Source organism: Amphiura filiformis, chromosome 5, assembly GCF_039555335.1.
Source record: "Amphiura filiformis chromosome 5, Afil_fr2py, whole genome shotgun sequence".
In the NCBI taxonomy this organism is placed as follows: Eukaryota; Metazoa; Echinodermata; class Ophiuroidea; order Amphilepidida; family Amphiuridae; genus Amphiura; species Amphiura filiformis.
In genome coordinates this window covers 58,577,404-58,591,485 of record NC_092632.1, presented here as the reverse complement: position 1 = coordinate 58,591,485, position 14,082 = coordinate 58,577,404, and the positions used below count along the sequence as shown (strand labels likewise).

General features: G+C 39.9%; 11 non-coding genes across 11 annotated transcripts; all 11 read left to right on the top strand.

Moving 5' to 3' along the window:
- Window positions 1–218: 218 nt before the first annotated feature.
- Window positions 219–291, top strand: Trnam-cau (transfer RNA methionine (anticodon CAU)). The gene has a single exon. It is a non-coding gene; the product is annotated as a tRNA-Met (tRNA).
- Window positions 292–660: 369 nt separating this feature from the next.
- Window positions 661–732, top strand: Trnag-ucc (transfer RNA glycine (anticodon UCC)). The gene has a single exon. It is a non-coding gene; the product is annotated as a tRNA-Gly (tRNA).
- A 575-nt stretch (window positions 733–1,307) lies between these two features.
- On the top strand, window positions 1,308–1,380 carry Trnav-cac (transfer RNA valine (anticodon CAC)). The gene has a single exon. It is a non-coding gene; the product is annotated as a tRNA-Val (tRNA).
- Window positions 1,381–1,748: 368 nt separating this feature from the next.
- Trnag-ucc (transfer RNA glycine (anticodon UCC)) lies at window positions 1,749–1,820 on the top strand. Its single transcript has one exon. It is a non-coding gene; the product is annotated as a tRNA-Gly (tRNA).
- Window positions 1,821–2,765: 945 nt separating this feature from the next.
- Window positions 2,766–2,837, top strand: Trnag-ucc (transfer RNA glycine (anticodon UCC)). The gene has a single exon. It is a non-coding gene; the product is annotated as a tRNA-Gly (tRNA).
- A 578-nt stretch (window positions 2,838–3,415) lies between these two features.
- Window positions 3,416–3,488, top strand: Trnam-cau (transfer RNA methionine (anticodon CAU)). Its single transcript has one exon. It is a non-coding gene; the product is annotated as a tRNA-Met (tRNA).
- Window positions 3,489–3,857: 369 nt separating this feature from the next.
- Window positions 3,858–3,929, top strand: Trnag-ucc (transfer RNA glycine (anticodon UCC)). The gene has a single exon. It is a non-coding gene; the product is annotated as a tRNA-Gly (tRNA).
- Window positions 3,930–4,502: 573 nt separating this feature from the next.
- Trnam-cau (transfer RNA methionine (anticodon CAU)) lies at window positions 4,503–4,575 on the top strand. Its single transcript has one exon. It is a non-coding gene; the product is annotated as a tRNA-Met (tRNA).
- Window positions 4,576–12,733: 8,158 nt separating this feature from the next.
- On the top strand, window positions 12,734–12,805 carry Trnag-ucc (transfer RNA glycine (anticodon UCC)). The gene has a single exon. It is a non-coding gene; the product is annotated as a tRNA-Gly (tRNA).
- A 574-nt stretch (window positions 12,806–13,379) lies between these two features.
- On the top strand, window positions 13,380–13,452 carry Trnam-cau (transfer RNA methionine (anticodon CAU)). The gene has a single exon. It is a non-coding gene; the product is annotated as a tRNA-Met (tRNA).
- Window positions 13,453–13,821: 369 nt separating this feature from the next.
- On the top strand, window positions 13,822–13,893 carry Trnag-ucc (transfer RNA glycine (anticodon UCC)). The gene has a single exon. It is a non-coding gene; the product is annotated as a tRNA-Gly (tRNA).
- Window positions 13,894–14,082: the final 189 nt, after the last annotated feature.

The following is a 14,082-nucleotide window of genomic DNA, read 5'->3' as shown; positions in this document are numbered from 1 at the left end:
CAGAGCCCTCGGTTTATCCACTAGCAGGCTATGTTAGCACATTTATGACACTAACAAATGTGCCAACATCTGAATTTTGATGCTTTTTACGATCGTCCGGATCTTCAAATCACTGAATGGACCTTTAACAAACAGACTAATTGATTAAAATACTAACACAACCGAACAAACAATGGGAAGAACGTGTTTATACTTACCTTTAAATATTGTTTCTATGGGCCTCGTTGGCGCAGTCGGCAGCGCGTCAGTCTCATAATCTGAAGGTCGTGAGTTCGAGCCTCACACGGGGCACCTGGTTTGTTTTTGTTTGCAATAAAGCAAATACTTTTATGCTTACCTATTATCAAATTATGCTTATAATGAACTTACGACTTATTTTAGATTGAGTGGGTTGAATAAATTGTTTTCATTAAATACATCCGCAAGGCGCACGGTTAATCAACCAATTAAGTTAATTTTAACGATATTCAGATTATTGTGATCAGAATACTGCAAAGAAGCTATTTCTTTCATCATCAAGATTGACAAATATTCGGGTCTATTCCCGATCTAAAACAGGCAATCAAAGTGGCACAGTAAATTATTTACCCCGCTCCTGAAACGGTTTGGTGGTAACCAGATAGCGCCGTTTACAAGCTATAAAACACCTTTTATCTCTAAGCGTCGGTGGTGTAGTGGTTAACATAGTTGCCTTCCAAGCAATTGTCCCGGGTTCGATTCCCGGCCGACGCATGAGTTTTTGTTTCCTTCAAAACTTTTTATTTACCATTAGCTGTTATTCACACAATTTTTAGTTAATTAGGTCCCATTTTATACTATAATCGTAGTTAATGTAGGTATTGTCGAAAAATGACCAAATATTTACATTAAAACCCCATTCAGTGATTCTAGCGAAACTGTAAAATATTAGCATTGTGTATAAATTGCTTAAAAGTGAAGGATAAGTCACTAACATTATTATTAGGTATTTTTGAAATGAAATAAAAAATGGCAAAAAACGAGGAAAACAGCATTATTGACAAAGTTGAAGCCCCATTCAAATACATGTATCTAATTTCTATACTTAAGTGTAGTATTTTGTCTTTAATACAGAGCCCTCGGTTTATCCACTAGCAGGCTATGTTAGCACATTTATGACACTAACAAATGTGCCAACATCTGAATTTTGATGCTTTTTACGATCGTCCGGATCTTCAAATCACTGAATGGACCTTTAACATACAGACTAATTGATTAAAATACTAACACAACCGAACAAACAATGGGAAGAACGTGTTTATACTTACCTTTAAATATTGTTTCTATGGGCCTCGTTGGCGCAGTCGGCAGCGCGTCAGTCTCACAATCTGAAGGTCGTGAGTTCGAGCCTCACACGGGGCACCTGGTTTGTTTTTGTTTGCAATAAAGCAAATACTTTTATGCTTACATATTATCAAATTATGCTTATAATGAACTTACGACTTATTTTAGATTGAGTGGGTTGAATAAATTGTTTTCATTAAATACATCCGCAAGGCGCACGGTTAATCAACCAATTAAGTTAATTTTAACGATATTCAGATTATTGTGATCAGAATACTGCAAAGAAGCTATTTCTTTCATCATCAAGATTGACAAATATTCGGGTCTATTCCCGATCTAAAACAGGCAATCAAAGTGGCACAGTAAATTATTTACTCCGCCACTGAAACGGTTTGTGGTAACCAGATAGCGCCGTTTACAAGCTATAAAACACCTTTTATCTCTAAGCGTCGGTGGTGTAGTGGTTAACATAGTTGCCTTCCAAGCAATTGTCCCGGGTTCGATTCCCGGCCGACGCATGAGTTTTTTGTTTCCTTCAAAAACTTTTTATTTACCATTAGCTGTTATTCACACAATTTTTAGTTAATTAGGTCCCATTTTATACTATAATCGTAGTTAATGTAGGTATTGTCGAAAAATGACCAAATATTTACATTAAAACCCCATTCAGTGATTCTAGCGAAACTGTAAAATATTAGCATTGTGTATAAATTGCTTAAAAGTGAAGGAAAAGTCACTAACATTGTTATTAGGTATTTTTGTTTTGTTATAAAAATGGCAAAAAACGAGGAAAACAGCAGTATTGACAAAGTTGAAGCCCCATTCAAATACATGTATCTAATTTCTATACTTAAGTGTATTATTTTGTCTTTAATACAGAGCCCTCGGTTTATCCACTAGCAGGCTATGTTAGCACATTTATGACACTGACAAATGTGCCAACATCTGAATTTTGATGCTTTTTACGATCGTCCGGATCTTCAAATCACTGAATGGACCTGTAACAAACAGACTAATTGATTAAAAAACGCAGCGCGTCAGTCTCATAATCTGAAGGTCGTGAGTTTGAGCCTCACACGGGGCACCTGGTTTGTTTTTGTTTGCAATAAAGCAAATACTTTTATGCTTACCTATTATCAAATTATACTTATAATGATCTTACGACTTCTTTTAGATCGAGTGGGTTGAATAAATTGTTTTCATTAAATACATCCGCAAGGCGCACGGTTAATCAACTAATTAAGTTAATTAAGTTAATTTTTAACGATATTCAGATTATTGTGATCAGAATACTGCAAAGAAGCTATTTCTTTCATCATCAAGATTGACAAATATTCGGGTCTATTCCCGATCTAAAACAGGCAATCAAAGTGGCGCAGTAAATTATTTACCCCGCTCCTGAAACGGTTTGGTGGTAACCAGATAGCGCCGTTTACAAGCTATAAAACACCTTCTATCTCTAAGCGTCGGTGGTGTAGTGGTTAACATAGTTGCCTTCCAAGCAATTGTCCCGGGTTCGATTCCCGGCCGACGCATGAGATTTTTGTTTCCTTCAAAAACTTTTTATTTACCATTAGCTGTTATTCACACAATTTTTAGTTAATTAGGTCCCATTTTATACTATAATCGTAGTTAATGTAGGTATTGTCGAAAAATGACCAAATATTTACATTAAAACCCCATTCAGTGATTCTAGCGAAACTGTAAAATATTAGCATTGTGTATAAATTGCTTAAAAGTGAAGGATAAGTCACTAACATTGTTATTAGGTATTTTTGAAATGAAATAAAAAAAATGGCAAAAAACGAGGAAAACAGCAGTATTGACAAAGTTGAAGCCCCATTCAAATACATGTATCTAATTTCTATACTTAAGTGTATTATTTTGTCTTTAATACAGAGCCCTCGGTTTATCCACTAGCAGGCTATGTTAGCACATTTATGACACTAACAAATGTGCCAACATCTGAATTTTGATGCTTTTACGATCGTCCGGATCTTCAAATCACTGAATGGACCTTTAACAAACAGACTAATTGATTAAAATACTAACACAACCGAACAAACAATGGGAAGAACGTGTTTATACTTACCTTTAAATATTGTTTCTATGGGCCTCGTTGGCGCAGTCGGCAGCGCGTCAGTCTCATAATCTGAAGGTCGTGAGTTCGAGCCTCACACGGGGCACCTGGTTTGTTTTTGTTTGCAATAAAGCAAATACTTTTATGCTTACCTATTATCAAATTATGCTTATAATGAACTTACGACTTATTTTAGATTGAGTGGGTTGAATAAATTGTTTTCATTAAATACATCCGCAAGGCGCACGGTTAATCAACCAATTAAGTTAATTTTAACGATATTCAGATTATTGTGATCAGACTACTGCAAAGAAGCTATTTCTTTCATCATCAAGATTGACAAATATTCGGGTCTATTCCCGATCTAAAACAGGCAATCAAAGTGGCACAGTAAATTATTTACCCCGCTCCTGAAACGGTTTGGTGGTAACCAGATAGCGCCGTTTACAAGCTATAAAACACCTTTTATCTCTAAGCGTCGGTGGTGTAGTGGTTAACATAGTTGCCTTCCAAGCAATTGTCCCGGGTTCGATTCCCGGCCGACGCATGAGTTTTTGTTTCCTTCAAAAACTTTTTATTTACCATTAGCTGTTATTCACACAATTTTTAGTTAATTAGGTCCCATTTTATACTATAATCGTAGTTAATGTAGGTATTGTCGAAAAATGACCAAATATTTACATTAAAACCCCATTCAGTGATTCTAGCGAAACTGTAAAATATTAGCATTGTGTATAAATTGCTTAAAAGTGAAGGATAAGTCACTAACATTGTTATTAGGTATTTTGAAATGAAATAAAAATGGCAAAAACGAGGAAAACAGCAGTATTGACAAAGTTGAAGCCCCATTCAAATACATGTATCTAATTTCTATACTTAAGTGTATTATTTTGTCTTTAATACAGAGCCCTCGGTTTATCCACTAGCAGGCTATGTTAGCACATTTATGACACTAACAAATGTGCCAACATCTGAATTTTGATGCTTTTTACGATCGTCCGGATCTTCAAATCACTGAATGGACCTTTAACAAACAGACTAATTGATTAAAATACTAACACAACCGAACAAACAATGGGAAGAACGTGTTTATACTTACCTTTAAATATTGTTTCTATGGGCCTCGTTGGCGCAGTCGGCAGCGCGTCAGTCTCATAATCTGAAGGTCGTGAGTTCGAGCCTCACACGGGGCACCTGGTTTGTTTTTGTTTGCAATAAAGCAAATACTTTTATGCTTACCTATTATCAAATTATGGAGGAAGGTGCGATGATGGCTTATAGCAGAATTAGCGCTATTATGCTAACAATGCTATTAGCATTTAATTAGTATGCTATCTCTATGCATTATAGTGCTAATAGCAACGCTAATGAAAAATCCGTTAAAACTGCTATTACCATACCACTTTTAGCGTTTTAGCAGTTATTAGAGCCTCATTTGCAAATATGTCAATAACGCTAATAGCAAGTAATAGCACGTCATATGCAATTGTGCTAAATCTAAAAAGTTTGTAAGTCTAGGGAAAGCGTGCTATTAGCGCTAATAGCGCTATTAGCGCTAATAGCAAATAATAGCACGTCATATGCAATTGTGCTAAATCTAAAAGATTCTAAGTCTAGGGAAAGCGTGCTATTAGCGCTAATAGCGCTATTAGCGCTAATAGCAAATAATAGCACGTCATATGCAATTGTGCTAAATCTAAAAAGATTCTAAGTCTAGGGAAAGGGTGCTATTAGCGCTAATAGCGCTATTAGCGCTAATAGCAAATAATAGCACTTCATATGCAATTGTGCTAAATCTAAAAGATTCTAAGTCTAGGGAAAGCGTGCTATTAGCGCTAATAGCGCTATTAGCGCTAATAGCAAATAATAGCACGTCATATGCAATTGTGCTAAATCTAAAAAGATTCTAAGTCTAGGGAAAGCGTGCTATTAGCGCTAATAGCGCTATTAGCGCTAATAGCAAATAATAGCACGTCATATGCAATTGTGCTAAATCTAAAAAGATTCTAAGTCTAGGGAAAGCGTGCTATTAGCGCTAATAGCGCTATTAGCGCTAATAGCAAATAATAATAGCACGTCATGTGCAATTGTGCTAAATGTAAAAAGATTCTAAGTCTGGGGAAAGCGTGCTATTAGCGCTATTAGCGCTAATAGCAATTAATAGCACGTCATATGCAATTGTGCTAAATGTAAAACTATTCTAAGTCTAGGGAAAGCGTGCTATTAGCGCTAATAGCGCTATTAGCGCTAATAGCAAATACTAGCACGTCATATGCAATTGTGCTAAATCTAAAAAGATTCTAAGTCTAGGGAAAGCGTGCTATTAGCGCTAATAGCGCTATTAGCGCTAATAGCAATTAATAGCACGTAATATTCAATTGTGCTAAATCTAAAAAGTTTGTAAGTCTAGGGAAAGCGTGCTATTAGCGCTAATAGCGCTATTAGCGCTAATAGCAAATAATAGCACGTCATATGCAATTGTGCTAAATCTAAAAAGTTTGTAAGTCTAGGGAAAGCGTGCTATTAGCGCTAATAGCGCTATTAGCGCTAATAGCAAATAATAGCACATCATATGCAATTGTGCTAAATGTAAAAAGATTCCAAGTCTGGGAAAGCGTGCTATTAGCGCTAATAGCGCTATTAGCGCTAATAGCAAATAATAGCACGTCATATGCAATTGTGCTAAATCTAAAAGATTCTAAGTCTAGGGAAAGCGTGCTATTAGCGCTAATAGCGCTATTAGCGTTAATAGCAAATAATAGCACATCATATGCAATTGTGCTAAATCTAAAAAGATTCTAGTCTAGGGAAAGCGTGCTATTAGCGCTAATAGCGCTATTAGCGCTAATAGCAAATAATAGCACGTCATATGCAATTGTGCTAAATCTAAAAAGTTTGTGTAAGTCTAGGGAAAGCGTGCTATTAGCGCTAATAGCGCTATTAGCGCTAATAGCAAATAATAGCACGTCATGTGCAATTGTGCTAAATGTAAAAAGATTCTAAGTCTAGGGAAAGCGTGCTATTAGCGCTAATAGCGCTATTAGCGCTAATAGCAATTAATAGCACGTCATATGCAATTGTGCTAAATGTAAAACGATTCTAAGTCTAGGTAAAGCGTGCTATTAGCGCTAATAGCGCTATTAGCGCTAATAGCAAATAATAGCACGTCATATGCAATTCTGCTAAATCTAAAAAGATTCTAAGTCTAGGGAAAGCGTGCTATTAGCGCTAATAGCGCTATTAGCACTAATAGCAAATAATAGCACATCATATGCAATTGTGCTAAATGTAAAAAGATTCCAAGTCTAGGGAAAGCGTGCTATTAGCGCTAATAGCGCTATTAGCGCTAATAGCAAATAATAGCACGTCATATGCAATTGTGCTAAATCTAAAAAGATTCTAAGTCTAGGGAAAGCGTGCTATTAGCGCTAATAGCGCTATTAGCGCTAATAGCAAATAATAGCACATCATATGCAATTGTGCTAAACGTACTAAGATTTGAAGTCTAGGGAAAGCGTGCTATTAGCGCTAATAGCGCTATTAGCGCTAATAGCAAATAATAGCACGTCATATGCAATTGTGCTAAATCTAAAAAGATTCTAAGTCTAGGGAAAGCGTGCTATTAGCGCTAATAGCGCTATTAGCGCTAATAGCAAATAATAGCACGTCATATGCAATTGTGCTAAATCTAAAAGATTCTAAGTCTAGGGAAAGCGTGCTATTAGCGCTAATAGCGCTATTAGCGCTAATAGCAAATAATAGCACGTCATATGCAATTGTGCTAAATCTAAAAAGATTCTAAGACTAGGGAAAGGGTGCTATTAGCGCTAATAGCGCTATTAGCGCTAATAGCAAATAATAGCACTTCATATGCAATTGTGCTAAATCTAAAAGATTCTAAGTCTAGGGAAAGCGTGCTATTAGCGCTAATAGCGCTATTAGCGCTAATAGCAAATAATAGCACGTCATATGCAATTGTGCTAAATCTAAAAAGATTCTAAGTCTAGGGAAAGCGTGCTATTAGCGCTAATAGCGCTATTAGCGCTAATAGCAAATAATAGCACGTCATATGCAATTGTGCTAAATCTAAAAAGATTCTAAGTCTAGGGAAAGCGTGCTATTAGCGCTAATAGCGCTATTAGCGCTAATAGCAAATAATAGCACGTCATGTGCAATTGTGCTAAATCTAAAAAGATTCTAAGTCTAGGGAAAGCGTGCTATTAGCGCTATTAGCGCTAATAGCAATTAATAGCACGTCATATGCAATTGTGCTAAATGTAAAACTATTCTAAGTCTAGGGAAAGCGTGCTATTAGCGCTAATAGCGCTATTAGCGCTAATAGCAAATACTAGCACGTCATATGCAATTGTGCTAAATCTAAAAAGATTCTAAGTCTAGGGAAAGCGTGCTATTAGCGCTAATAGCGCTATTAGCGCTAATAGCAATTAATAGCACGTAATATTCAATTGTGCTAAATCTAAAAAGTTTGTAAGTCTAGGGAAAGCGTGCTATTAGCGCTAATAGCGCTATTAGCGCTAATAGCAATTAATAGCACGTCATATGCAATTGTGCTCAATCTAAAAAGTTTGTAAGTCTAGGGAAAGCGTGCTATTAGCGCTAATAGCGCTATTAGCGCTAATAGCAAATAATAGCACATCATATGCAATTGTGCTAAATGTAAAAAGATTCCAAGTCTAGGGAAAGCGTGCTATTAGCGCTAATAGCGCTATTAGCGCTAATAGCAAATAATAGCACGTCATATGCAATTGTGCTAAATCTAAAAAGATTCTAAGTCTAGGAAAGCGTGCTATTAGCGCTAATAGCGCTATTAGCGTTAATAGCAAATAATAGCACATCATATGCAATTGTGCTAAATGTAAAAAGATTCCAAGTCTAGGGAAAGCGTGCTATTAGCGCTAATAGCGCTATTAGCGCTAATAGCAATTAATAGCAAGTCTAGGGAAAGCGTGCTATTAGAGCTAATAGCAAATAATAGCACGTCATATGCAATTGTGCTAAATCTAAAAAGATCCTAAGTCTAGGGAAAGCGTGCTATTAGCGCTAATATCAATTAATAGCACGTCATATGCGGCCTTGATGGTTTTTGCTGATGGTGGGGACAGCGGTCATACTAAGTTTCTTGCCCTGCAGGGGCCCTTTTTATATTTGAACTCACTTGGAGTGTTTAGTTGTCGTATAAGTCACCGGCCTCAGGCCTGACGGCCCTGCGGCCTTGATGTTTGTTGCTGATGGCGGGGACAGCGGTCATACTAAGTTTCTTGCCCTGCGGGGCCCTTTTATATTTGAACTCACTTGGAGTGTTTAGTTGTCGTATGGGAGTCTCTGGCCTCAGGCCTGCCGGCCCTGCGGCCTTGATGTTTTTGTTGATGGTGGGGACAGCGGTCACACTAGCTTTGTTGCCCTTGCGGGGCCCTTTTATATTGGAACTCACTTGGAGTGTTTAGTTGTCGTATGGGGGTCGCCGGCCCTGCGGCCTTGATGTTTTTTGCTGATGGTGGGGACAGCGGTCACACTAACTTTCTTGCCCTGCAGGGCCCTTTTATATTTGACCTCGCTTGGAGTGTTTAGTTGTCGTATGGGAGTCTCCGGCCTCGGGCCTGCCAGCCCTGCGGCCTTGATGTTTTTGTTGATGGTGGGGACAGCGGTCACACTAAGTTTTCTGCCCTGCGGGGCCCTTTTACATTGGAACTCACTTGGAGTGTTTAGTTGTCGTATGGAGTCACCGGCCTCAGGCCTGCCGGCCCTGCGGCCTTGATGTTTTTGTTGATGGTGGGGACAGTGGTCACACAAGCCTTGTTGCCCTGCGTGGCCCCTTTATATTGGAACTCACTTGGAGTGTTTAGTTGTCGTATGGGAGTCACCGGCCTCGGGCCTGCCGGCCCTGCGGCCTTGATGTTTTTGCTGATGGTGGGGACAGCGGTCACACTAAGTTTCTTGCCCTGCGGGGCCCTTTTATATTTGAACTCACTTGGAGTGTTTAGTTGTCGTATGGGCGTCTCCGGCCTCGGGTCTGCCGGGCCTGCGGCCTTGATGTTTTTTTGTTGATGGTGGGGACAGAGGTCTCACTAGCTTTCTTGCCCTGCAGGGCCCATTTATATTGGAACTCACTTGGAGTGTTTAGTTGTCGTATGGAGTCACCGGCCTCAGGGCCTGCCGGCCCTGCGGCCTTGATGTTTGTTGTTGATGGTGGGGACAGCGGTCACACTAGCTTTGTTGCCCTGCGGGGCCCTTTTATATTGGAACTCACTTGGAGTGTTTAGTTGTCGTATGGGAGTCACCGGCCTCGGGCCTGCCGGCCCTGCGGCCTTGATGTTTGTTGCTGATGGCGGGGACAGCGGTCATACTAAGTTTCTTGCCCTGCGGGGCCCTTTTTATATTTGAACTCACTTGGAGTGTTTAGTTGTCGTATGGAGTCTCTGGCCTCAGGCCTGCCGGCCCTGCGGCCTTGATGTTTTTTGTTGATGGTGGGGACAGCGGTCACACTAGCTTTGTTGCCCTGCGGGGCCCTTTTTATATTGGAACTCACTTGGAGTGTTTAGTTGTCGTATGGAGTCACCGGCCTCAGGCCTGCCGGCCCTGCGGCCTTGATGTTTGTTGATGATGGTGGGGACAGCGGTCACACTAAGTTTTTGCCCTGCGGGGCCCTTTTATATTGGAACTCACTTGGAGTGTTTAGTTGTCGTATGGGAGTCACCGGCCGCGCCTCGGGCCTGCCGGCCCTGCGGCCTTGATGTTTGTTGTTGATGGTGGGGACAGCGGTCACACTAGCTTTGTTGCCCTGCGGGGCCCTTTTTATATATTGAACTCACTTGGAGTGTTTAGTTGTCGTATGGGAGTCACCGGCCTCAGGCATGCCGGCCCTGCGGCCTTGATGTTTGTTGCTGATGGCGGGGACAGCGGTCATACTAAGTTTCTTGACCCTGCGGGGCCCTTTTTATATTTGAACTCACTTGGAGTGTTTAGTTGTCGTATGGGAGTCTCTGGCCTTGGGCCTGCTGGTCCTGCGGCCTTGATGTTTTTTGTTGATGGTGGGGACAGCGGTCACACTAGCTTTGTTGCCCTGCGGGGCCCTTTTACATTGGAACTCACTTGGAGTGTTTAGTTGTCGTATAGAGTCACCGGCCTCAGGCCTGCCGGCCCTGCGGCCTTGATGTTTGTTGCTGATGGTGGGGACAGCGGTCATACTAAGTTTCTTGCCCTGCGGGGCCCTTTTATATTTGAACTCACTTGGAGTGTTTAGTTGTCGTATGGGAGTCTCCGGCCTCGGCCTGTCGGCCCTGCGGCCTTGATGTTTTTTGTTGATGGTGGGGACAGCGGTCACACTAGCTTTGTTGCCCTGCGGGGCCCTTTTATATTGGAACTCATTTGGAGTGTTTAGTTGTCGTATGGGAGTCACCGGCCTTGATGTTTTTTGCTGATGGTGGGGACAGCGGTCACACTAAGTTTCTTGCCCTGCGGGGCCCTTTTATATTGGAACTCACTTGGAGTGTTTAGTTGTCGTATGTGAGTCTCCGGCCTCAGGCCTGCCGGCCGTGCGGCCTTGATATTTTTGTTGATGGTGGGGACAGCGGTTACACTAGCTTTCTTGATTTGCGGGGCCCTTTTATATTGGAACTCACTTGGAGTGTTTAGTTGTCGTAAAGGGAGTCACCGGCCTCGGGCCTGTCGGCCCTGCGGCCTTGATGTTTTTTGCTAATGAGTGCTATTAGTGCTATTAGCGCTAATAGCGTCTACCATTTGCAGAAAATTAACAATTTGGCACATAATACAATGAGTTGTAAAATCGTTATTAGCATACCTGTCGGTATTAGCGCTAATAGCGCTAATAGCACGCCTTATGCTATTAGCGCTAATAGCACATCTCACGCTAATGAGTGCTATTAGCGCTATTAGCGCTAATAGCGCTAATAGCACCTACCATCCGTAGAAAATGGTCCATTTTAAAATTTGCAAACGATACACTAATGAGCGCTAATGTCGGTATTAGCACACACTACGCTATTAGCGCTAATAGCGCTAGTAGCACACCTTACGCTATTAGCGCTTAAAGCGCACCTCGTGCTAATGAGTGATATTAGTGCTATTAGCGCTAATAGCGCCTACCATTTGCAGAAAATGAACAATTTGGCACATAATACAATGATTTATAATATCGTTATTAGCATACCTGTCGGTAGTAGCGCTAATAGCGCTAATAGCACGCCTTACGCTATTAGCGCTAATAGCACATCTCACGCTAATGAGTGCTATTAGCGCTATTAGCGCTAATAGCGCTAATAGCACCTATCATCCGTAGAAAATGGTCAATTTTAAAATTTGCAAACGATACACTAATGAGCACTAATATCGGTATTAGCACACACTACGCTATTAGCGCTAATAGCGCTAGTAGCACACTTTACGCTATTAGCGCTAATAGCGAACCTCGCGCTAATGAGTGCTATTAGCGCTATTAGCGCTAATAGCGTCTACCATTCGCAGAAAATGAACAATTTGGCACATAATACAATAAGTTGTAATATCGTTATTAGCATACCTGTCGGTATTTGCGCTAATAGCGCTAATAGCACGCCTTACGCTATTAGCGCTAATAGCGCATCTCACGCAAATTAGTGCTATTAGCGCTAATAGCGCTAGTAGCACACCTTGCGCGATTGAGAGCATTTGTAGAACTTTTGCAAGTGATATGCTAATGAGTGCTAATAGCGTTAGTGATGAAAATAGCACGACTCGCGCTAATAGCGCTAATAGCACGCATTACGCTAATGGCCGCTATTAACGATATTAGCGCTAATATCACTTACCTTGCCGAGAACAGTTTTAGCACTTTTGGTAATAGCGCGCAATTGGTTCACCACAATTAGCACGAAATAGCAGAGGTTTGCTATTATCACGCTATCGGCGATATTAGCGCTATTAACGTGGAAAAAGCAGCAAATTGCAAATACCGCGCAATTTGCAATTTTGCTAGTGAGCAGCGCTAACGCGCTAAATAACCATCATCGCACCTTTATCAAATTATGCTTATAATGAACTTACGACTTATTTTAGATTGAGTGGGTTGAATAAATTGTTTTCATTAAATACATCCGCAAGGCGCACGGTTAATCAACCAATTAAGTTAATTTTTAACGATATTCAGATTATTGTGATCAGAATACTGCAAAGAAGCTATTTCTTTCATCATCAAGATTGACAAATATTCGGGTCTATTCCCGATCTAAAACAGGCAATCAAAGTGGCACAGTAAATTATTTACTCCGCCACTGAAACGGTTTAGTGGTAACCAGATAGCGCCGTTTACAAGCTATAAAACACCTTTATCTCTAAGCGTCGGTGGTGTAGTGGTTAACATAGTTGCCTTCCAAGCAATTGTCCCGGGTTCGATTCCCGGCCGACGCATGAGTTTTTTGTTTCCTTCAAAAACTTTTTATTTACCATTAGCTGTTATTCACACAATTTTTAGTTAATTAGGTCCCATTTTATACTATAATCGTAGTTAATGTAGGTATTGTCGAAAAATGACCAAATATTTACATTAAAACCCCATTCAGTGATTCTAGCGAAACTGTAAAATATTAGCATTGTGTATAAATTGCTTAAAAGTGAAGGATAAGTCACTAACATTGTTATTAGGTATTTTGAAATGAAATAAAAATGGCAAAAACGAGGAAAACAGCAGTATTGACAAAGTTGAAGCCCCATTCAAATACATGTATCTAATTTCTATACTTAAGTGTATTATTTTGTCTTTAATACAGAGCCCTCGGTTTATCCACTAGCAGGCTATGTTAGCACATTTATGACACTAACAAATGTGCCAACATCTGAATTTTGATGCTTTTTACGATCGTCCGGATCTTCAAATCACTGAATGGACCTTTAACAAACAGACTAATTGATTAAAATACTAACACAACCGAACAAACAATGGGAAGAACGTGTTTATACTTACCTTTAAATATTGTTTCTATGGGCCTCGTTGGCGCAGTCGGCAGCGCGTCAGTCTCATAATCTGAAGGTCGTGAGTTCGAGCCTCACACGGGGCACCTGGTTTGTTTTGTTTGCAATAAAGCAAATACTTTTATGCTTACCTATTATCAAATTATGCTTATAATGAACTTACGACTTATTTTAGATTGAGTGGGTTGAATAAATTGTTTTCATTAAATACATCCGCAAGGCGCACGGTTAATCAACCAATTAAGTTAATTTTTAACGATATTCAGATTATTGTGATCAGAATACTGCAAAGAAGCTATTTCTTTCATCATCAAGATTGACAAATATTCGGGTCTATTCCCGATCTAAAACAGGCAATCAAAGTGGCACAGTAAATTATTTACTCCGCCACTGAAACGGTTTGGTGGTAACCAGATAGCGCCGTTTACAAGCTATAAAACACCTTTTATCTCTAAGCGTCGGTGGTGTAGTGGTTAACATAGTTGCCTTCCAAGCAATTGTCCCGGGTTCGATTCCCGGCCGACGCATGAGTTTTTTGTTTCCTTCAAAAACTTTTTATTTACCATTAGCTGTTATTCACACAATTTTTAGTTAATTAGGTCCCATTTTATACTATAATCGTAGTTAATGTAGGTATTGTCGAAAAATGACCAAATATTTACATTAAAACCCCATTCAGTGATTCTAGCGAAACTGTAAAATATTAGCATTGTGTA